Source organism: Wasmannia auropunctata, unplaced genomic scaffold (assembly GCF_000956235.1).
Source record: "Wasmannia auropunctata unplaced genomic scaffold, wasmannia.A_1.0 LD335828.1, whole genome shotgun sequence".
NCBI lineage: Eukaryota > Metazoa > Arthropoda > Insecta > Hymenoptera > Formicidae > Wasmannia > Wasmannia auropunctata.
The window spans coordinates 1,417,246-1,441,012 of NW_012027062.1; the positions used below are offsets into that span (position 1 = coordinate 1,417,246).

The 23,767-nt window shown below is 41.7% G+C and overlaps 1 protein-coding gene and 1 long non-coding RNA gene across 2 annotated transcripts in view; both read left to right on the forward strand.

The window, feature by feature from the left end:
* Nucleotides 1-23,767, forward strand: part of LOC105455922 (Krueppel-like factor 6) — a 329,696-nt gene that overhangs the window by 28,599 nt on the left and 277,330 nt on the right. The gene's annotated exons all lie outside the window — the stretch shown is intronic.
* LOC105455928 lies at nt 18,397-19,480 on the forward strand. Its single transcript, XR_975183.1, has 2 exons — nt 18,397-18,597; nt 18,781-19,480. It is a non-coding gene; the product is annotated as an uncharacterized LOC105455928 (long non-coding RNA).

The window sequence follows — 23,767 nt, forward strand, 5'->3', positions numbered from 1 at the left end:
GGGGGGGGAGAAAGAAGGGAGACGAGGGTGAGCACCGCGACTCGCGCCAGAATTTACGGGCTGCACGGCGCGATAGTGCAAATTATGTTCATGAAACAATGTAGCGGGCGTCGTCCTCCGTTTTCCTCGTCTCGTCGCTCGTACACCCAGCCTTCTCGTCTATTACGTGTATACGCGCGTGCTGTATAATGTGTCCGGGTATTGTCGAGTGCCCGTATTTGTGCATCGCATAGAGGGTAGGTAGGTGCGTTCGCGTGCCAATGCGATGTGTGACAGGCCCTCGTGGACGCGCTCGGCTCTCGGACGCGTCCGTTAGGATGCATTTATGCGCTCTCGTGGCTGCAGATAAGGAACGACACCGCGCTCTCCCAGGGCCCCAGGCCAATCTTCTTGCCATCTTCGCCTGCTCTACCCTTCCACGTAGGTCTCGTACCGGCGATAAGATTTGCATGAAGCTACCCTTGCTACACTGCTTCGATCGTAGCGACGATTTACGTCCGCGTGCTGCTGCCATCTCGTCTTCTTACTCTTCCCCGTCTAATTTACGTCGAGCTTTCGGTAATGTAATCGTGTAGTCTCTGAAACGTTATGTCTCATCAAATAAACCGATTTCGCTTTACGGTATTAGCTTGTCGTCAAACGTAGACAAAATCACGTAAAATAGATGCAACTAATAGTAAAAAAGTATTGTAAAATAATTTATTTTTTGATATATAACAATAACTTTTTATACATTTATTTTTTGATTGATAATTGAGATTTAAAATTACTGTTAATGTAATGCAAAAGTATTATTTATACTAACATATGTGAAGATTTGAAAATTTGCCAGAGAAAATTTTTGAAAACTCTACGATGTATCAAATCTGAAACATACAGACATATAATTATGCACTTGCATATTTTATAAGGCTTTGTAGACTATCACATATTAAATCAGCAATTTTGGTACAAAATACAACATAACAGTTTGTTGTATCTCTTTAAAGTAGCATATCTTGCGCAATGTTTTTTTTACACCCGGTTGCGTTTTCCTTTGGTTAAGCGAATCCTGAAACTAGTCTGCCGTGTACACGCGAAGAGTAGAAGAAATTAGAGGGTACTTTTATGCAATTGTTATTTTGTGTGAAGTACCATCCCGCATCATTGTATTCGGAGCGTAAACGGCGAGAGTAGCGTAATTGAAGTATTTTAATTTCACGAAACACAACAGCATAGAAGAAAGGGGGCGTAGAGTCCGCTTTTGTCTCGTCTGAAAATAAAGTTAGAATTCGTGCCTCATTTGCCGTGATATTGTCGGACAATGGCGGAAAATGCATGAGAACAGGTTTTCCTTGAACACGCGCTTCGTATAAAACAGTCAGTTACTTAACCATCGTTCGCATGTAATGTTTAAATGTCATCTTGCAGCTCAATATATTTTCATCTTTCTGATCTGCGCTGCCGGTGAAATCATCGATGATGTAAGTGAAAAAGATCACGTAGTTACATATCTAAATAACGAATAGATTTGTTCCGACTAAAATTAGGATATGTACTGAGCAAGTATTAATTTTTTTATTTTATTTTAAGATATAGATTTATGTTACTGTAATTAGTCAAGAATATAAGATATTTATAGTAAAGATTATTATAGTATAATTATTAATGATTTAGTAATAGAATTACTTTTTTAATAATAAATATTATTGAATATACTATTTTATCAATTCATCAATGAATAAAAAATGCTATGATGACTGTTTCGAAATGCAGCGTCGCTTAGAAAGCCTTCTCTTTAATATAAACGTGATATTTTTGTCCGTTCACACGTGTAATATTTCGCGAGATGTGCTCGTACAATAGAATCGAAAGGTGTCTCGTTATTCGTTTTCATTCTTCTCTCTGCTGACGCAGCGCGAAAGGGGGATCGAACTACTTTACTATCAGAAATTTTGCGGGACATTTGTATTGCGCGGCGCGAAAGGAAAACGTGTCTGCCGAGATGTAACTGCAATTTTATGCAAATGGGGAAAGGAGGATACACGCGTGCCTGACTCGAGGAACGATATTGCAAATATTGCCGACGTACCATTTTATTCTCTCCGCGTTTTATTTAGATTTCGTAGACTGTCTCGTACTTATTCTAAGACAAGTGAAAAGTATGATCGCGCATAAATTATTTTGATAGAATAAATTTTGTTGTTTTTATTGTTTTTATTACCATAACGTAGAGTTCTATTAATTATCTGTCGATCACGGTTTTGCTTTCTAATTCGTCGCGCTGAGATTTATCGGTAGACGCGTTGTGTATTATATTATTGTTTAATTCGCTCTGATGTTATCTTATATGAAGTTCCAATTACTGCGACAGCTATCGCGTCGTTGACGTAATCGCTTGTTTTCCTGGCGCCTGTGTCTCGCGGCGTAGAATTTTTTTTCACGACAATCTGGTTAAACGATCGATCATTACCTGTGATAATCGGCGGATTGGTCAACAATGGCGCTATTCTTTTTAAAAACTACAACTACGATGTTCTTTTACATTGAAATTATCTACTCATCCGTGAAGTGTATTGATAAGAATATAAATTATATGCTACTACAAATATTATATCCTTTACATGCTCTTCACTCACATAATAATAGCTCAGCGATGCACACTTTTTTTTTTGCTATATAATCGCGCAATATGATGAAACTGTTTCCTGCAAATATAAATTTTAGATTCAGTTGCGCCCTTACACAGTTGATTACATCGTGAAATTTAAATTGTTTGGGGAGTTCTTCGGATATTTGTTGCGCTTATATCATTCTTATTGTGCTAAGAAACGAACAGCAATGCGATTATTAAATTCAAGACAACTCACGCGCTTCAGCCGTCGAACCGCTTGCTACGGTATTTCATTAAAAATTCTTAAACAAATTTTTATCGTATCTTGGCTGAAAGTCTTTCGCGTTATACTCCAGGCAACTTTACTTATTCCCAAGTCAGACGGCGGAAGAGTCAATTTGTAGAGGCCGCGGGCAGTTAAATGAAACATAGCCGGTCTAAATTCACACGCACGCACGTTGCTTCTTTTCACGAGAAGTCTCGCCGGCGCGTCGAGAATTCGCTCAATTTTTGCCGGAGTGCTTGCACGTAGAAAGAACATACGCGCGCGTGAGCGAGAGAGCCCATCCTTGTCTCTCCTCATCGCTTTGCTGACTGTAAGGGAATGAAAATGGAATGGTAGAGGACGAGGCGTATCCCGAGCGAAGTCGCGAGGAAATCTTGGAATTTCCTTGTCACCGTGAAGCTCCAAAAATCCAGATAATTTCACGGCGAGAACACGAGCGATTTATGGACGCGTTTGCGTCGCTGTTGCGGAACTGCTCTCGCTGGAGCTTACGTTTTTCCGCACGACGGAGGACATTTCTGGAGAGCGCCGGCTGCTACACGTATTTAGGTCGAACACGCTCCTGAACCGCGTCGTCGTGTCGTAAGTACTTGGTAGCGGAATCGACTGCGTGCACGTGCACGCGCGTGCAGCTCTCCCTTCGCACGCGTGCATCAGCCCGCTTTTCACGCGCACACGTGCTGTCCTCTCCACTTTCTTGCCAACGATATAAATTTCCGTGTGCCTTACGCGCACGAAATTCATGCTCCGCTCCACTTTTAGCTTCGGTCGCGTCGCCTTCGTGGAAGAGTGAAAAAAGAACTACCTCTCTCGAAAGATCTCATTTACTTCATTTCGACGTGACTACGAACCTTGTATCCGATTGATTGCGTTTCGGTGATATATGTTCATACATCTATCCGCCCTCCAAATGCCGTGAAATATTGAACTTGTTAGAAAGTCAATTTTAATCATTTTGTCTTTTTTTGTCGATGTCTTAAAAAAGAAAAGATTTTGTTTTTTAATTATTTTATGACAATACGCGATCTTATATTTTCTTAAACAATACTTGCACAGATTACTTAAAATAAATTGTCGATTATGTTTAAGAAGAATTGATTTTTCTGAGTACATATTGTTTATTAAACTAATTATACATGTTAAGGTTAATGACTTTGCACACGTGGTGAATAACCACTTATTTATTTCGTAGAATAATTTTTTTTATCACTTATGTATTTCCTCGTATATTCTCATCGCAATTATCACTCGTGATTCAGTCATACACTCATTATACAGTCGTGATTCACCGTCGATTGCTAAGCACAGCTACAGTCATTTCCGCCAATCTCGCGACGGTCAGAAGTGCAAGAATAGTAACTCTTCTTAAACTAACCGCGCGTTGATTTTGACTCATTCTCCTCTTAAACTTGGTCTCCTTTAACCAGTATACGGCGGTAGCACTTGAACAAATAACGTTTGCTTTAGTCGTTCGAACATCATCTAGTGCGATTAACAAATAGCGCAGTTAATGTAGTTTACTGCATAAATCTTCGCTTCTTTCATTCCATTATCCTAATTTGAAACAAGAATAGTTTATTACGTTACGAGTGTAAATCAATCCTGAATTTGTTTCTCACATATGTGCAATAGGTCCGAAAATTAGCACGCATAAATTGAGCAATTTATTAAAAAAATTAAAACATTTACATACATCGAATGTTATGCTATAAATCTAAATAAACTTAAATTATTGAAATTATTCAGTATACTTAATCTTTTCTTTTACATTTATTCCTGATTAGAGAAATGTTTTTTATAATAACACCGTAAAACGACCAAAAATGAAGCTATAATGATATAAAACCCATGGTCGAATTACAATCTTAATACTGGTATCTCTTATTGCCTTCTGTCATGAAATATTTTATTTTCAACATTCGTAAATCACAAGTTGAAACTGCTATAATTTCGTCGAGTTCAGATTTTGATTCTACGAAACCACAACGTTACGTCCTCACGTTTCCATTATCGCGAATAAACATGGGGCTTACACTTTCGCATGGCCGTGTCAAGCGAAATCTAAACTCGCTGATATCGCATACAGCGATTTCAAATCCCAAAACAATTTCAGCAAAACCTTGAGCAAAAATTAGCTTTGCGGAATTGAGCTGTTCTTGATTCATGTTCAATAGCGTGCTTTAAAATAGCACTGCCTGCGACGTTCTCGTTACCATTTAATTTCTCGTCGCGGCAGAGCGACTTATCGCGATTTCTCGGCGCGTAGGTGGAACGCGACGTAGGGGACGCAACCTCTCAAAGAGAACCGACCTCTCCCCCGCTTCCCCGTACTGTAGTCGCCCTGAGGCGACCGGGGTGTTTCACCCCGAGTTATGCGAGGACGTAATCGAGTTAGATTCGCCCGGTACTCCTCCCCTCGCAGTCGGCCGGAGCGCTATACTTTCTGAATAATAATCAGTCCCGTATTCAAAAGCCAGTGCACCGTTTTGTTGGAAGGGAATGGATAGGGCGTGCACACACGGACGTGTGTGCACTGTGCAGTCGCGTTGCAACGAAACAGTAGTGGCAGAGATGGAGCAAAAGCGGAAGATGCGAGATGAACAGGAAGAGCGAGAGAGAGAGAGAGAGAGGAAGGGGCTTTGCTGGATCGAGGCTTGCAACGGGAAACAGAGTAGAGGGAGAGAGGATCGTGTGGCATTATCATCGCTAATGAATATTCAGTTCTGCTTGGTTCGGCCATCGGCAGGCTCGGCCGGTGTCGTGACTCCAGCAGCAGGTCCCGTGACGATTATCGCGATTACTCGCGGTAATCGTTGTGCCACTCGTCCGTCCCCGCGCCTCGCAATTTTCCCTTGTGTCGCTCTACCTTTGGATATTACTCGGAACATGATGGAGCAAGTGGAGCCAATCGGAGCTAACAATGGCGACAGCGAAATATATCTGCGTTTTTCCCTTTGACACTTCTTGTTTTATTTCATCATATCCAATGTCTTTTTATTTATGTTATTGATTTTCATTATATTGTACGTTATATATCTTGTATTGAATACTGTTCATACAACTTTGATAAATGTAATAGATAGCGCGTTCGCTATATCTTATAATTTCAACTCAATCATTTTACATGTTACGGCTAATTCTTATTTATTTAAAGTCTCATCGTAGTATTCGAAGCTCGTTGTAATTATTCCATACTATATTTCGTGCGAATCGCACATTCATGGAGCATCTGTGGCTTCTCTGCTGCGAGAATAACGAGTAGGTAGTCTCCGATGCATTTGCATTTTGCATAATAAAATGTTGCTGTAAAAATTCCATGAGCAAGGCAATTACTTTTTAGGGAAGGTTATTTTCGGGGCAACCGCCGAAGTGGGGTCCCGTAATTAAGCGTAATTACCGGGTAGCCCGATCAATCGTCACCGGCCGTAAAACTCCGAAAATTGGAACGGTCCCGTTTTGCATAATAAAATTTTGCTTTCGTTAATTATAAAACTCACGTCGCACGGCCGCAAACGCGCTGGTTATGACCGCCGGCGCAGTGATTGCGCGTCTGATACGATCGAAACCTGATTAATTATTCGTGTGTGGGCAGATTGTCGATGGCACGGGCATAGTTGGAGCTGCTTAATTGATCCCTTCGTGATTGACGCGTTGTGTATTACCGATTACTATGACCGCATTGTTGTTGCGTTGCACGCTCAATTTTTACACTTGTCGCAATCAACGTGGTATATTCTTATCGAATGCGCCGCGGGACGATGCGATTGCACAAGTCGCGTGAAAAACTCGCTTGCGCTCGATTTAATTTGTTTGTTATATAATGGTAATGGTCAATTGTCATCGATACGACCGTTTCCGGAAACGTGGAAAAACGGAAAGAGTGCAAGTCCCGATAGCGCTCGTATACGCAAGTGGCACGAACGAACGAGCGCCTGGGGAAACTTTATTGCCGGGCTTCCGAGTCGTTATTCCTGATTTGCATTTGTTATTATAATTGGGAATAATCGATGTTGCTGCCGTATAACGAGCGAGCGGGCCCGGGCGCACTCGCCCCGCTGCCGCGGCTGCCGCCGCCGCCGCCGCCGCCGCTGCTGCCACTACCACTACCACCATCGTCGTCGCCGCGCCGCCGGAAATGGATCGGGACAATTACTGGCGGAGGAGCGAGCGAGCCGACTCGCCTCGACAAAGTTTTCCCCGACTTTGCAACTGTGTCCTCCCCTAACTTTCCGCTCCTACCGTACCGTCGTCGTGACTCTCCCTCGCGAGGGATGCACAATGATATTTTGGCAATTAAACAGCTCCGCTTACACGCATTTCGCTCGCAAATGCCGTTTATTCATGGCGCCGTCAATCTTTGTTTGAGACAAAAATTTAATTTCGACGCTGGCCGTTCGTCGATTTTATTTCAATTAAGCGCCGTCAGTCAACGACTTCTTTCGCTTAATTGAAACGTTGAAAAATTATTTTCTCTGCTACTCTGAAAAAAAAAGATTTAAACACCTCAGCTGGATTTACCCTGACAGCCTATGCTTTGTAATGTTCTTGAATAGCCTGCGTGAAAAGCATATAAAAACGTAATTGCACGGCTTTATGACGATTAATTAGAATGGAGAATGTAATAACTCTATTATGATTGCCGAGTAGGAAACGGAAAACGTGACTGCGGATTCGTGAATTCCGGGGGTAGAATTATACAGTTTCCACTTGAAAGTTATAATGTCTCTATTGTCGCGTTACTGCTAATCGCGTATAAGCGTTGCATTTTAAGTTCTTTTTTGAAATTTTAGATGATGACGAGTTTAATATACATACATATATATATATATATATATATATAGTCGTGTCTACACTTACATGTTTTAACTATGGCTAAATTCAAAGATTTTTCCAAAGAGAATACGATAATTGCAAATAATGTTTCAGCTTGACTTTGATTAAGCAAATTATCTTGCTCTATACCGTATGTAGAAATTTAAAAAGAGATAACGGATCATCAAGTTAAGCTTTTACGGACTGTTGATGCAAATAGAGACTTTAAACGCGGAGCGGGTTAATAAAGCGGATCGTAGTAATCGGGATAAAATGTAAAACGCGGCTCTGCGAAGATCCGAAGACGAAGTTACACCACATCTACTTAAAAGCCAGATGCGATTTATAGCCGTGTCACGGACAGTAATTGGGTGGATCTGCATTTCGGCTTCGTTGAGATTTCGAATGGTCGTCGCGGAGGCCACCGGGGCGAGTTTGACAAATCGAGCGGCGACGAGATCTCGGGATTCTTCTGGATGAAAGAGAGCGTCGCGGCGAGTAATGTGTCGCGCGTGTATACTTTGTTGTTGCTTCGCACTTTGTTGCCTCGTACTTTGTTGCTTCAGAGCGGAGCGAGTTTCGCGATGGCGCGGTGCGGCTGACAAAGTGGATCGCGGGAACCGCCATCAGTCACGAGTTCCGCGGCGTATTCATCCCTGTCTTTCTTGCCACGCTCCACGTTACTTACCGTTATTAACGCTGCGAGCACGCGCGGCCGTCCGTTATACTCCAGCGAACGCACGCGGGGCGGCATCGCGATTATTTATAAACCCGCGCGCGCGCACCGGCCGCTTCCGTCGTTGCTCTTCCGATCGGCCGTGAAATTGATTAACTCGCAGGGCATCGACTTTTTACATCGTTCCGTCGAAACATTGTTTTATTCTCGCGTTTCTTTAATCGATCCAATTCTTTTGTATAATTAATATTTCATGCACAATAATTATTCCTTTCTGGAGATTTTATTTTCATAGGAAGCAATAATAATTTACTTGAAAATAATTATGATTTTTTTTATGTTTCAGGTAAGACAAATAATTTAGAAAGAGGCAACTAGGCTAATTCAGCGATAATACATTCCGGTCTTTGATCTACGGAATTACGGTAAATTTAGAGATAAGCAATATAAATATAATTCCAATATAATTAATTCCATTTAGTATTTAACAAAATGTAAAAATTGTAAAAAAAGGAAAAATTTAGCGAACTAAAATTAGAGTTAAATAGATAAATATAATATTGGCAGTCGACCGCAAGCAATAATAACAAATAATAATTAATTTTAATCTTTATTATAACATAATTTATATAAATTTTTATTTATTGTTAAATATCTTGTTAGATAATATCTTTGCAACATAGATATCGTCGTTATCACGATACTGATGGCAGGTACCACAACAAGGAGGTAGAGGGCTTCTGGTGATTGCTCTAGTTAACGCGGTCGAGCACTTATCGGAAATTATCAGTGAGACGTAACCGCCATTACGTAGGCAAATGCAGGTCGTTAAGGCCTATCTTCGATGCAGGTTAACCACGATGCTATGAACCCTGTCGCGGATGTGCCCCGGAGTCTGTAAATATCTAAGATATCTCTCTCACTTTTCCGCTGTCATCTCTTTTCGAGATCCCGATCATCGCAAGATGCACGAAATTAGTATTTCTGAATGACAAAGATATTTTATTTATCCATTATTTATTGCGCGAAGACAATTGCAGCAATGTTTTAAAAACGAATTAAATATTATCTGGAAGTTATAGAAATGTTAGTCAAAAAAGAGATCAATATAATACAAGAATATAGGTATATATTGATTAACAATTTTCTCTCTCATTAAATCTATCATTTCTTTTTATGTGATATTTTTATTTGTATTTATTTTTTTAAAGAGAACATTTTGCGAAATAATATTCTTCGTCTATATTTTCTTTTTGGAAAATAAATATGTTGATATTTTATTCGATTATAAACGCGATAAATGATAATGGACGACTCCATACTCGTTCGTAATAATTATCCTCAAGTGTTGTTGATTTAATCCAATAATATTTTAATGAGATTATTTGATTTTTTTTTGCTTCAATCAATTGCTTATATCTCTGCAACCTTTTCCAGTATGTAGAATATTTAAAAATAAATGTAAATGAGTCACTTATTACTCTATGTTTTAGTACAGCCGAGAGTAGACGTAATGAAAATTTGCAATTAACGAAATTGATAAATAACAAATATAATTTGGCGATATTTCAAATATTTTTAAAGATTTAATAAGTGGTAATCAGTTTATAATGAGATAAATAAATTTGCCGATTTAGCCGTCCTTCCTTTTTACGTAACTGAAATTCAATTAACGTGTAAACACTAAAAACAACGTGTCGCGCAACAACTCCTCGGCGACGTTACAGCGCGCAATCAATTCTCGACGAATAAGGAGACGGTACTCACGGCGTATTAGCTCCCCTCTGCCCTCCGCGCAGGTCTTTTCCGAGCGTGCAATTCACTCCACGCGAGAATTCTCTCGTTCTCTGATATTTAACGGCACCGACGACGGGGCGTCCCGCGTTGGTTTCATTATCATCGCAGTTGCGGTTCTCGCAACGAACCTATGGTGCTTTCTCCCGTACCGAGTCCTTGAAAAATAATTACAGCGATCACTTCCCAGGCCATATTGACGTTGGAAAGAACGACGCTCCCCGGACAAATTGAGTAATAAATCGCGCGTCGCGCCGCGCGTGTATACACTCGCCATTCTCTGCCGGTGCGCGTGCATTCGCACGCATCGTGGAGTCTTCTCTTATTTGTTGTTTCGGATCGAGTGATCCGCACAGGCGCAGGCGCGTTAATTGGAAAGCCAAATATCGGGAAGTGCGAGCGTGAGAACGTGAACTCGTTATCCTTCGCTTCTGCGAAACTGACCTTGAAAATTCGGCTGACGCTTCCTGTTTCGTACGTGAGTGCGGGGAGGGTTGTCGGAATAATCAAAACGAGATCCCTAACGCGCCGGAGGAAGTCGGTTTTTCCATCCATATGTCACGGTTTCCTGAGCACACCTGTTCAATTCGCTATATTTCTGCTTCTTCATGCGCAGAAGGAAAGGAAATATAATCGTTCCTTCGTAGAATCTGTATCTTTACATCATCTGATGTGAGATATCGATCTCATGTCAGATGATGTTATATTATTTAATTGTTTAGAAAATATTGATAATATATATACAATAATATACAAGTACATATAAAGTAAAAATATAAAACATATACGTACATATATATAAATTTTTATATCGAGTTTTTTTATTTTTATTGATTAACGATATAAAAAACCGAAAATGTTATATGTGTAAGCACATTTTGTTGTCTTTAATTTATTTTGTTCAAACAACAAATGTTTTTATTTAAATTATTAATAGTACGTTGATTTTAATATGACTTTTTAATATTGATACTCTTCTGCGTTTTGCTAATCATGAAAAATTTTTTGCTAAACAAGGAAATTTAACAAACAAGGAAATCTTTTTTCTTAAATTGTTATTACAAAATACAAATGTGAATCATCAGGAACTATAATTATCGGCGATGTTAGCACGTCAAACGCAGAGGAAAATGTGCCGTAACTGGAAAGTACCGTAACGTATCGACGTTTGATCGTTGTCGATCGTTACCGATCGTTGCGTGAGACGTGTACAAATAGACGTCTATCGCACGCAGTAGATGCAATGTCATTCTCCGACGAAGGTACCGCGTCAAGTAACTCCTTTAACAACGTTTCGCTCTAATAAGTGTTCGATGCACGGCAAGTTTCCTCGCTTTCTCATTGCTATTCCGTCGTATTGTCGCGCTGTTCTTGGATCACGTGCAGGAAGCTTCAATGGCCGAAAGTTCAAACCGGCAGCTCCTCCCTTTGATCCTTATCATTTAATTATCCGACGTCGAGCGCCGATCCTTGCGCGTGACCCGTGTTCTTCGACGATACGTTGAAAATAGCGCGCAGTTGGGGAGAATCGGAGAACACACACGGTCTCATTTCCGTCGGGGAAGAGCCGATCGCGCTAGAAAGAGAGAGAAAGAGAGAGAGAGAGAGAGAGAGAGAGAGAGAGAAATGCAATTCGCGAAATGCAACTCGCTCTATCCCTCCGTTCGTGGATTCGCGAGATTCGCGTGTTGCCCGAGATTTTTCGCTTCCCGAAAAGCAACGAGCGGAAAACGATGGAGCGTAAGAGATAAACGTTGCCTTTCTCTCTCATTCGCCCTCTCGATTCTTCCTTCTCTCGCGAACCTGTCTTCCCATCGGTCTTCTAAGAACGGCTAAAACCTCGTAAATCGACGGCGAACCAGTTATCGGGTAGGTAACGGAAAGCGTTAGTTACGCCTGCGAGGTTGGGATAACGTTCGGCGGGGTAGTAGTTCGTCTCTAACGCGCGGGCAAGGGTAGGATATTTCCCATTTTCGTTCTATTTTCGGTGCACGGACGGATCTCGACCTCTGATGCGTTCGGATATCCCGTCGACTAGATATATGCGCGCTCTCGATCCATTAGGGGAAAGGGCGGGCAAGCGAGGGCTCTCGACGTTGCAGACTATCGACGATGTAACGGGCGCGCGGGAGTGCACTAAATTAACAAAGTGAGAGGAGAAGCGAGACGAAACGATTAGCGAGCTGACTATTCACGCGACCTTGGAATATTATGCTGCCCAAGGATTATGTCACACGTGGCCGGTTATCGCCGTGAGATCGTATTGCGCATACAGCATCCCGAGAGTTAGGGCTAAGACCTTCATCATCAAGTTCGCGAGGGCTAAGCGGAGGTCGGTGAATCTTACGAGCGAGGTCGACGAGAATCGCGTTACTTTGATGGATGACCCGAGGCTTTCCAACTATTTTGCCTCGACGGGGGCTTCGGGCAAAAACCGTTATGGATCGAGTCTGAAGGCGGCGCGGGGGATAAGTTGAGTGCCGTCGATGGTGGGTAGGACGGGGGCGGCGGTCGGAGGTGAGAGTTCGACGAGCGATCGCAAGAAATTCTCGAAGAGAGGCTGAGACGCGCGCTATCGATTTTCCTCTTCTTCCCCGTTCGCGGCGCGGCTCGCTTGACGGAGGCGGCGCGCACTCGTCGTGCTTCAATTCATGAAATTTTCCTTTCCTTGTCAGTTCTAGTCACGAACCGCGCGAGCGACGGCGCACCAAGCGGAAGATACGAAACGAAATTGTGGTGCCAGGCATCTCGACCACTTCCGCCGTCCTCAGATCGAGAAAAGTGCCAATGTGGAGATTAGAATTGCTATTTTCAATCCACTTCCGTCAGTATTGCGACTTTATAATCCTTGTATAAATAATAGCTTCCTTCGAACCCGTTAATTTTTCTTAATAACTTTCCAAATTCGGTCTAATCAGATTATTCATCTTTGGATATTTCATATCTTTGGATAATTAAATTTTAGAAAAGTTTGAAAGAAGCAAATTTTAGAAAAAAAATATATACATACATATACATATATGTGTTGTATATATGTATTATATGTACATATACATATGTGTGTATATACGTATATGTAATATTGAATGTCTTCGCGACTGCATGTGACACATTCGATGACGGACACGCTGATAAGACTCACTATAAAAGTCCGTAACCGGATGAAAGAGTTGGCTTTTATCTAAGCGTTTCCAGACGCGCGCGCGCTCGCGCACGCCGTCGGGTGACACCGAGGTCGCGTATGTTTGGTCGGTATATTCAGCTGACGGATAAAAGAAAAAAGGAAAAAATATTGAAAAGTTACGACACCGTCAGGGGTCTTGCGAAACGGTAGAAGAATATATTTCGGTGTGGTTTTGTGGTGAGGGAGGGGGGGGGAGGAGCCTTCAGAGTATAACGCAAGCTTAAAATCCTCTCGCGCACGTTTCGTCTTTTACAGTTTCACGAATGCGGTGAAAAGATATTATGAATAAAATAGAGCTGTTTCGAACAGCGCGATATTTTGCGCGATCTTTCACGTTAATAAATGTTTTATCGTTCGGTATTTGATAATTCTCATTATCAACATCTTTCGATGATGAGAGAGAGAGAGAGAGAGAGAGAGAGGCAAAGTCTAACATACCACAATTATGACTTTTACGAAGATCTACATCAATCTACGAAGATACGAATGGTATCTCAATGATATACCTATTATCTTGAAACTATAGTTTGTGATTGGAAGGAATAGCTTTATGTAACTTTTTTTTTCGAATATCGGAAAATGCTTGTAAATTGGACATAGTGCATCCATTTGAAACAATCTACAAAAACCACGGTTGATTGTGAAATATGAATCTGAAACTAGTGCATGACGGCAAAATTATTAAGTAACAAAAACGATTGCAAACGAAAAAAACTCTTGCAAAATGAGATACTCTCTGGGGGGAGGTAGAAGGATGTTTTTAAATATCTGATGCGATATCCTTCTGTGCGCATAATGCACTCGTATCCTGCATATCCGGCACGATCTGCAAAAAGGATATATTTATAATTCCTCGCTTAAGTGAGGCCGTCAGAAGGGAAAACCTTCGTTTCTAGGCAGGACATCATATCCCCTCCTTCTCTCTCTCTCTCTCTCTCTCTCTCTCTCTCTCTCTTTCTCTCTCCCTCTCTCTCCCTCTTGCCGTTCATCCCTATATTCTTTTCTGTCTTTTTTACTCGCTTGTCGTGCACCTTGGCTTTCTTCGTCTCTCGCGTGTCCTTCCATTCGCGCGTTCTTCGTTTCTTCCTTAAGCCCTCCGGTGTCATAATACGGTATTCCCCGCGAGTGCCAGGACCCTCTAATGGAGTTTGCGTGTAAGAGTGAGACAGGCTCGCGAGGGGCTGGAGACGAAGAGAGCGGTAGCCGTAGGGACGCGGCCGTGAGCAACGTGGTAGGGATTCAAGGGTGAAACGGCGGCGGTGAACGGCCCACCCCCTTCTTCCTGTCGGCGTCCTTTTCTCGCTCGCGCTACTCGCGTAGACGGTGGGGTGCATAAAACGTTACGAGCGCTAATTTTATTTTGTGTTAGCGGGACGCGCGCGATGGCGTCGATAATAGGGAGGTTCCGCCGTACCTCCCTTCTCTATTCAGGATATCTCATCTTCTCTCCGTCTCTGTAAGTTTGCTTACACGCTCGACGGTCGAATCGATGAAGGAAGGCTGACAAACAGCCCTTTCCCTCGAGCGGCGCGTCTCCGGGGAGCGCGAACAAGCGAGTGCAGCGATCGTGTCGAGGGATCAGGGGAGAAGAGGGAAAGAAGAGTGCCGGAGAGAAGTTACGGAGGTGACGCGCGCGATGCCGTCGATATTAACACCTTCAAGAGAACAAAACGAATTATTCGCGAGGTAACTACGTGGCGCGCCGCTTATGGCGCCACAGCCTCGGCGGTATACAGGGAGGAATAAGGGTGGCATTGGGAGAAACGCAGGAGAAAGAAAGAAAGAGAGAGACAGAGAACAGGCTGTATAAAAAGCATCATCGTGCGGAAAGCCTTCGCCGCTTCGTCTCTTCATTGCGTTTCTGTTCTCCATCTTGCAGCTTCCTTCTTTTGTTCCTTTGGAGTCTGAGGTGTGCGCAAGGTGAATGTATCGGGCGGTGTCTATGAAAGGTATGACAGTCTCTTTCTTGAATGTGGCGTACGTGACTCCTTTTGATAAGAGCGACAACTTAGGGTTTTCGAGAGAAATAGAAATTCTCGATTTGCTGAGTCGTTGGTCTGACGACTACTTGCACTTGCTGCACATTTCATTTCTTTTTTCTGATTTAATTAGTAATTATTAATCCGCGAATTTCCCGTTTACTGTGATTAGTTGCAAAAAAAATCGGATATGATAAAAGATCTTGTTGATTAATTTTGTCATCGACACATAATTCGAATATCTGGAAGATGCCGCAAATATCAAAATGTTGAGACAAAAATTAAAAATTGCAACATTAAGATTTATAAAATGACGATAGGGGAATTTAATGCAGAGTAAACTTTGCGGAAATAAGTTGGCTCCAACTAGGATTGACTTCTTCGGTCTCTTTCTTCGTTGCGAGGAAGGATTCCACCTCAGTCGCCTTTTTTTTCGTTCACTGTTAATACCGCGGTCGTTCTCTCCGCGAATTTTCCTCGCTCTACATCGCCCGTAAGTAAGATCTCTTGAAGTGTTATTTTTGCCAGCCTCGGCCACCGGTCTCTTTGCCGCACGTCGGTATTTTTATGAGTAGAGTGCCTGCTCTTCCGAACCTCTTTGCTCCGCGCGAGCTCGCTCGCTCGCCTGGTACCGCTCGTAATAGCGAGGACGAGTATACGCGGGGAGTTTCGCAGTGGTACGTACGAGGCTCCCTTTAGCACTCGTTCTGAATTATGGTGGTCTATCCCTCTTCCCCTCTACCTGCGCCGGGTTCCCCTCGACGTTTATACGTGCCCACGCTACCGTCAGCGAGCCGCGGAAAAGCACGACGAAAGTGGCTGTTCCACCAAGCTATACCGGCTTAGCATGGAAGTACGGCCCGTGGGTGCATTACGACGGAAATTCAAGGCTCGCTATATGCGCCACGATGGCGGAGAGAATTGAGTCCGCGCTCGCTGTTCTCTGGGGATATATCTAGTCAACGCCGCGCTGCCCTAGAACCGATCTCGTGTTCCAGTCGTGGAATGATCGGGATTCTTGGTGTTAATTCAAATACCGCTTTTGCTCTTTACGGAAGGAAATGAAAATATATTTAATCCTTATTGAATCGAGACGGTTTATGAATAATGTAGAACGTTATATACTTGTATTTTTTATGTACAGCCTACTTTTTTTTACGATCTTCCAACGATTTCTAGCCATTTCGTCGAAATTAGATATCGTGTAAACATTCACAGCTCATCTGTATGTGTTTTAGCGACGTTTATCGCTTATTACACAAGTAAATAAAATTGATTATCAAGAGATATTCGATAAGAAAGAAGAGAAATATTTGCCAGTGACTTTAATTCACGGATGTCAATAGTTGAACGTCAAAAATCGAACGTTTACACGTTTAATTTTACTCGCATGAAAGAGAGCGAAAAGGGAGTTGCGAGGAAGACGGTGCTTCAAGGAGAGAACAGTAATCATGATAGATACCGGCCGATTAGATTATTCGAGTTTCTTTGCTCTTATCGTAGGGCTGAGTGCACTCCCGTTTCTAGAATCGACATTTTCGATTGCCTCAGGGTTTATACGAGATTACTCGTTCTTGTCTTTTATCCGCTTCGCGTTAGTCGATAATTCTTGGGGATCGAAAATGGACAGGTATAAATGACGCATCCGGGGCACAATACCCGAGCGTTGTCAGAATTTCCGAGTATTTTGAAAATTTTGTGAAAATGTTTTTGGATTGCAAATGCTGAACGGAAATCCCGTGGGAAAGGATTTTTCGTACGTTATTATTATTGCAGGACGACATCGATCGTTGTATCTGCACACGCTGCATATTATCGTAACTGTGTTACATTTCCAAAATTATTACAAAGTCCCTGTTTTCAAGCGTCCAAAGTAAATACCACTTAATCCGACGTCCGAGTATCGCTTATAATTAAAAGCCCTGGTGGCGACGTGTTAGGCTCGAATACGAGCCGCATTCGGACCCTCGCGATTTAAACTAATCCGCTCGTAACTCGACGTTGGATATTCCGGGCACGGACCTGTTACCGAATTAGTTCCAGGTAAAACCGGGGTGGTGACTGGTCATTTACCGGGACCAGCTTGTGTCCGAGGGGTTGCTTCGGCGAATGAGTAGTGAGTCACACGGAACTCTCATCCATATATATGATATCTATAACATAACACGCACGAATGTCACTTATCGACCACGCCAGGTCACGCTTTACACTTCGTCAGTCTCTTTTCCTTCATTTCGTCTATCAATTTCTTGCCTGTGTGTGTGTGTGCACGGTAAATACGAAAGATATACGGCGGCGTTTTCAGTATACCGATAGAAAAACGTGACAGTCCTGACGCAATCCGTATTTACGCAAGAAGATACTGCGTGATCCGTGTAAACCCTCAGTGTCCGGGACTTTACTGTTTATAGAGAAAGAAAATTCTCTCCCGTGCTCGCAAAACCGGACAAGGAAAAAAACGAGAAAAAGCAGGTGCAGGTAGTTAGGCCGTGGCGCGTCTCTTGGAAAATGTGCTGTTTACGTTGTAGCAATAACTTGTACGTTGATTAACTGCTTGATTGATTGCGTAAAAAAATATAAGGAGCAAGTACGGATGAAGTACGGAAGAAAAAAACGTTTTTTATTTGAAATGTTTAGTATTTTTTTACTAATGTAAGTTTCTGAAGAGAGAGACGACAAATACAATAAAATATTACGGAGAGACAATATTGTTAAAATCTTTAAATACTTGGATATACCTATATTTAAATAAATTACAATTTAACACATTATCGTTAAAAGTTTAAATACGAATTTATGTTGAGATACGAAACAATTACGACGAAAATAGTTCGAAGATGTTCATTTCCGAACACAATACCGCAATAGATACGCTTATCACATTTGTGCCAAACACAGGCACATCCGCTTTAAGTCTAGACTACAGAGATACTGATAATGCACGACGGTTTCAGACAGATTTGTACAACAATAATCTGTACACTGATTATGCACGTGCCTGCGCGTATATTAAAACAGATTGGAAGGTCCGAAAAAAAAAGAAAATATTTCAGCGATGTTCAGAGTATACGAGTTTTTGCCGTTGTAAATATCGGTACATTTTTTTATTGTGACGACTAATCATATTTTTACCGATAAGAAATAGAGTCACATGGTTTACGAAGAAAATATTTACATTGATATCTATTGATCATACTCGGATAGTAAATTGTATATCAGAAATTTTATCGGATTTTATGTAGCGACGGATATAAGTATAAAGGACATATATAAGTATAGAAATTGCGTATTTTATATAATAGACATTCTTTGAATTATGGAAATAAGACAAAATACGCTGTTGGTTTATCCATACATATATATATATATATATATAAACTTTCACAGCATTTTCCAGGAAGTTTCAAACTTCAACTCGTCGACGATGACTTTTTCGTAACTTTATATCTGTTGCAGTTACAACAAACAGAACCGTCATCATTTACAAAATTTCTACTAGGAAGCATTCATAAGACACGAAAGGCTCTGGCTATTACGAAGTTTTCCGCATCAGCTAGACCGGTAAAATCGACTCTCGAGGAATGTGTCTACGTCTTATACTCAAGGACGGAAAGATCGTGAGAGCCATTTCGCGTAACTTTGCGGGAGCGCAAAAATTTTCACTCGCGGAAGGGACGCGGTCGCGCGAGCCTCAATTACGCGCTGCATTGCTCGCATAGTCCCGGTTCCTCTAACCCTATTATCAACAGAGCGAGTCGTAAAGATAATATCGTTTCATTAAAGAGCTGCGGCACAAATATAGATACGAGTAGCGGAGAACAGCCAGTCACGTACCAATTACGCGACTGAGAACTTCCATTCCCGAGAAGCCGGGCGAGAGATAGCTTGTCGTACGGTGATAATTGCATTATCGTCGCGATACATTCGAACTATATAATGATACGATGGTATCGTTATTGAGAAATTTGCTTAAAGAAATTAAATATTTGTCACACGACATATTTGCGCAAATCGAGAGCGCACTTAAAAAAATTGCCACAAATTATAGTTTTATTTAAATGGTCTAAAGTGTAAACACACATTATATGAAGGTTTTAGAATAATGTTTTACTTGTTATGTATTTAGAAATATAATATATGATTTCTTCTTTCACTTCTCACTTAATTTCTTTTTTCACTTTTCACTTAAGAAAATTTGTAGGTTATTTATCTAAATTTCGGAATTTTTCAAGTTACCTTCATTTCTTACTCTTTATTAAAAAATTAGCCTAGCTAGTATATCACTCTTAGTACTCTGTTTGTATTAATATTTTATTTCATCTTTATGCCACTTGGATTTCCGATATATCGTGTAGATAATCAAAATGTAAATAGCGAAAAATGACTCTTCGTCTTTCTTGTTAAAAACTCTTGATACTGTATCGCGATGATCTAAAGTGCGAAGCACAAAGAATTCGATCCTTCAGCCGTTTCCTATTCGCTTCTTCACTGGCTGTAGCCTCAGCGATGTCGTCATCGAAACGAAAAGAAAGCTTATGTAAATTACAATCGTCACGACTCCGTGGGGGCCACGGGCAGGATGAGGCGTTCCTCGTCCTCGTTCCCGTTCGTGTCGGATCGCAAGCGTGGTGCACGGGCGACGAATGTCGTACGAAAAAATAAAAGGGGAAAAAGAACGATGTCGGAGGACGGGTGGCGACGGGACGGGAGAATGGAAAAAAGGAAACCGAGAGTGGAATTGCTTCTCCTCCTCTGCGCCAAGTGTCATTTTCTTTTCGTCATCCATTTACTTTTTCTATCTCTTTCTCGCACTTTGGCTTAGTCGTCTCTATGTCATACGTTATGCACATAGCTGACTACACGTAACAATATATCGTTACGAAGTTGTAAACATGCTCGTCACGTGGAATATTACGCCTTCGATATGCGAAACAGTTTTACATCTATTATTTCTTCGTTAATAATTTGTAGCTTCATTTATTTTCGCTTCATGCTATTTTGTAAGAATTCTTATTTAGTTTTGCTTTAATGTAGCTATATTTTATATTTAGAGATTCAAAAGCAAAGTTTTTAATTTTAAATGATGCGAGACAGTCTAGTAAATGAAGCAATATCATAATTTTCTATTAATAAACATTACAATTTTCATTTTTTAGTCTTTTTTAAAATTATTATTAATATTTATTGTATTTTTTAATTATTTTAATAATTTTTAATCATTTTACGAAAGATTTCTTTCTTATTAGTAGAAATTACTGTGTTGTATCATTGTCACTTTAAATTAACTTTGTAATTTTATATTTTTTAATTAAATTTCCATCCCTGAGAAGCGCACTAGTTTTACTTTAGTTTACATACGACGAATACTGAACGAACAAATCTTTGTCGAGTGTTTCGTTTTCTATTCCCGCCATCGATCAATTCATTTTACCGTCAACTGCTTCTTTTTTTCGCTCTTTTGCAGCAACTCTCTCTCTCTCTCTCTCTCTCTCTCACACAGCAGTGGCAAAAGGAGAAAGCAAAACCGACAATACGTTCGCGGCAGAGTGATTAGCGGCACGGTGGTGGTGGCGGCGGCGGCGGCGGCGGATGGAGGAAAATGGAGGAAAATAGAGGGGAAGGGGTGGTCCCGGGGTTGAAGAGGTTGCCCCTGAATGTTATCCAACCATCCAAGAGGTGCTGTATAAACAAAGAGAAGAGAAGGTGATCCTGGAAAGGCGGAAAAAGTGGAGGACGTAGTCGGGTTTCTACCTATAAACCCGTTGTATGTAGGCGTTGTATATATGAGGGTGTGTTATATCTGGATGTACACATACCTATATGGCGGGGAAACCCGCGCGCAACTCTAGCTAGTCACATCAAAGGCGTCGTGAAAAAGCTGCAAATGCATGAAAGAATGGGTTAAAAACCCGGCCACCACCGTGTCGCTGCACTCGCGTGAAAAGAAGAGAGGCTTCCCGCGGGAAAGCTCTGAAGAACGTCTCTAAAGGACCTCAAAACGAAAACATTTCGCTCTCAAAGCATCTCCACGACTCCGGATGCGCGTTAAGTCTCTCTCGAATTTCGCCCTTATTTCTCGCACTCCCGTTGAATGCGTATTTCTGTTCACAAGGCCGACAGCAAAGCTCGTTTGATGAAAGTAAATCGTTTAACAATAAGTACAAGATCATATGTACTCAAGATAGGATATGTGACTTTTGGAAATTCTAATTTCTTCAGAATATTATCGATATATATGTTTCTAAACACTTTAACAGGAGATAATATACAAATATGTTTTTTAATATTTTGTATTTATTTATTTAATTTATTGCTGTTTTTACAACCGCAAACTTATATGTTAATTCTTATTTATTATAAACTTAGTAAATGAAAATTTATTATTATTTATTAGTTATCTTTTGCAATTAAAAAAAAATTATTTTATTATAACTTATACGAAAGTACGTAAAGTTTGTGTGACGTCTGTTTTTCGCTCGGTTCCTATTTAAAATTAATTTGCTTCTGCTCACGAATTCAATTATTAATCATCAATTGATAAAGACTTTGTTTCAAACTCGACGTCCCCGCCGCGAGATCTTTTGTTTCGTTTCAGCGAGCGATATTGCCGGCTCGATTCAACGAGACGCAAGCGTTTGTTTCATTCTCATTACCAGAAGTAGCGTTGAAGAGATGAAAAGCGAGCAGGACAGAAAAAGAGGAGGGAATCGAAATTGGCGCAATTACGACTTTAAACGACTCTCGCTGTGTCCCGCCCCTCTCCTCTCGCTTCTTCTTTGTACGCCTCGTCGCCTCTTCTTTCGGGAAGGAGAAAAAAGAGAACGCGCGAAAAGCCTCCTTCCCCATTCGCGTCGCTGAAGTTGCCGAGGTTTACTACTGAGAGTCACAGCTTTAAACTTTTATCCGATCTGAATACGGCTCTTGTGCACGATACGCAAGCATGTGGGTCGCATATTTATGCACATACGTCTCGCACACATTTAAATGTGTGATGCCGGGCCCGGCAAAAGGCAACAATATCAAATTGAATCGATCCAAGTTTACCCCTAAACGAAGCGGAAACTTTTGTCAAAGCTCAAAGCAACTTCCGACTTGGACTGCGACCGTGTAGCTATCGCTATAGTGTACGGCCGTTTGTACATGTCTGCGTACGTGTGTACGTATACACGAGAGAGGGGGCCAACGTTTCGCCCCGAGGAACGTCGTGGACGATTGCTCTTCCTCCTCCTCCTCCTCCTACGGTTTTCCATTTTTTTCGGTCTCGGTCGCCGGGTTCCTCAGGGACCATGTCGGGAACTCTCCGGCCGATTCGTTGCTCAGCGACCGTGACACGAGTCACGATACGTCGTTAATCTTTGACGCTGCGGTTTCCAGACGGAACCGGAAGTCGATGGCCCGGCGATGTCACTGCCGGTCGTCATCGTATGCCGTGGCGCAATCTTCGAAATTGCACGACCAACGACGGGGGCCGGTTCCACGACGGATAAAACTGATTGGTCCGTGGGACATCGCGTCAGCTGTTCCCCGATCGTAGTTGATTCGACACGTAACTCCCATATACGTATATGTATGTATGTATGTACGTACCGGTTATGTAGCGTGGCCACGTAGCTGTCTGCTAGAAATGCAATACGCGAGTGCATCGGCCCGTACAGACTGCGCGAGCGGAGAAATATTCGGGGATCTGGAAATGCTTTCTCGCGTGCGGTCGACACGAAATAGGAAAAGGCGGCGTGCGGATTGTCAAGTCGTTTTTTTTTTCCTTCGGAAGCGCATTTCCATTTTCATAAAACAGCAAAACGACTGTCGCACGAGTAAACAATTCGCCGTAGGCGATCAAAAATCACGTTCTGAAGTTCTGGATCTTTATTTGCCTCTACAAAAATAGGATTTAAAATAAAAGCACGCAACTTTTCATATGAGAATTTCCCTCTGTATTACTCCCAATAAAATTTTAAAATAATCTTTGATATTTTATTAAAATAAGATTAAATGATATTTACAGATCAATATTCGTAGGTAAAACATATAAACATTAACATCATAAAGCTTGAAATTATCATAAATTTGAAATAGAGACTGTGTCTGGCTTTGCCACATATTGTTTAAAGTTGAGCGCGAACGACTCGTCGATTACGAATACGGATTAGTGAACGCAAATCGTTTCGCACGATAGGATTTGATAATTCGGTAGAGATTGCGAGGAACTGTCGGACACGATCGCTAAGGTGAAAATTGCGAATGGGTGAGTCGTACGCGCGCGGGGGTGGACGGCGAAACTTTCGCAGTTGCACGAGGGTGACGTTACCCTTCCCGACGCGCTCGTGGGAAACGCGTATACACCGTGGCACATATGTACTCGCGTATAGGTAACGTCACGTATCTATCCCCGCGTATTTACCTATCACATCGATGCGAGACGCGGGAGAACTTTTATTCCCCC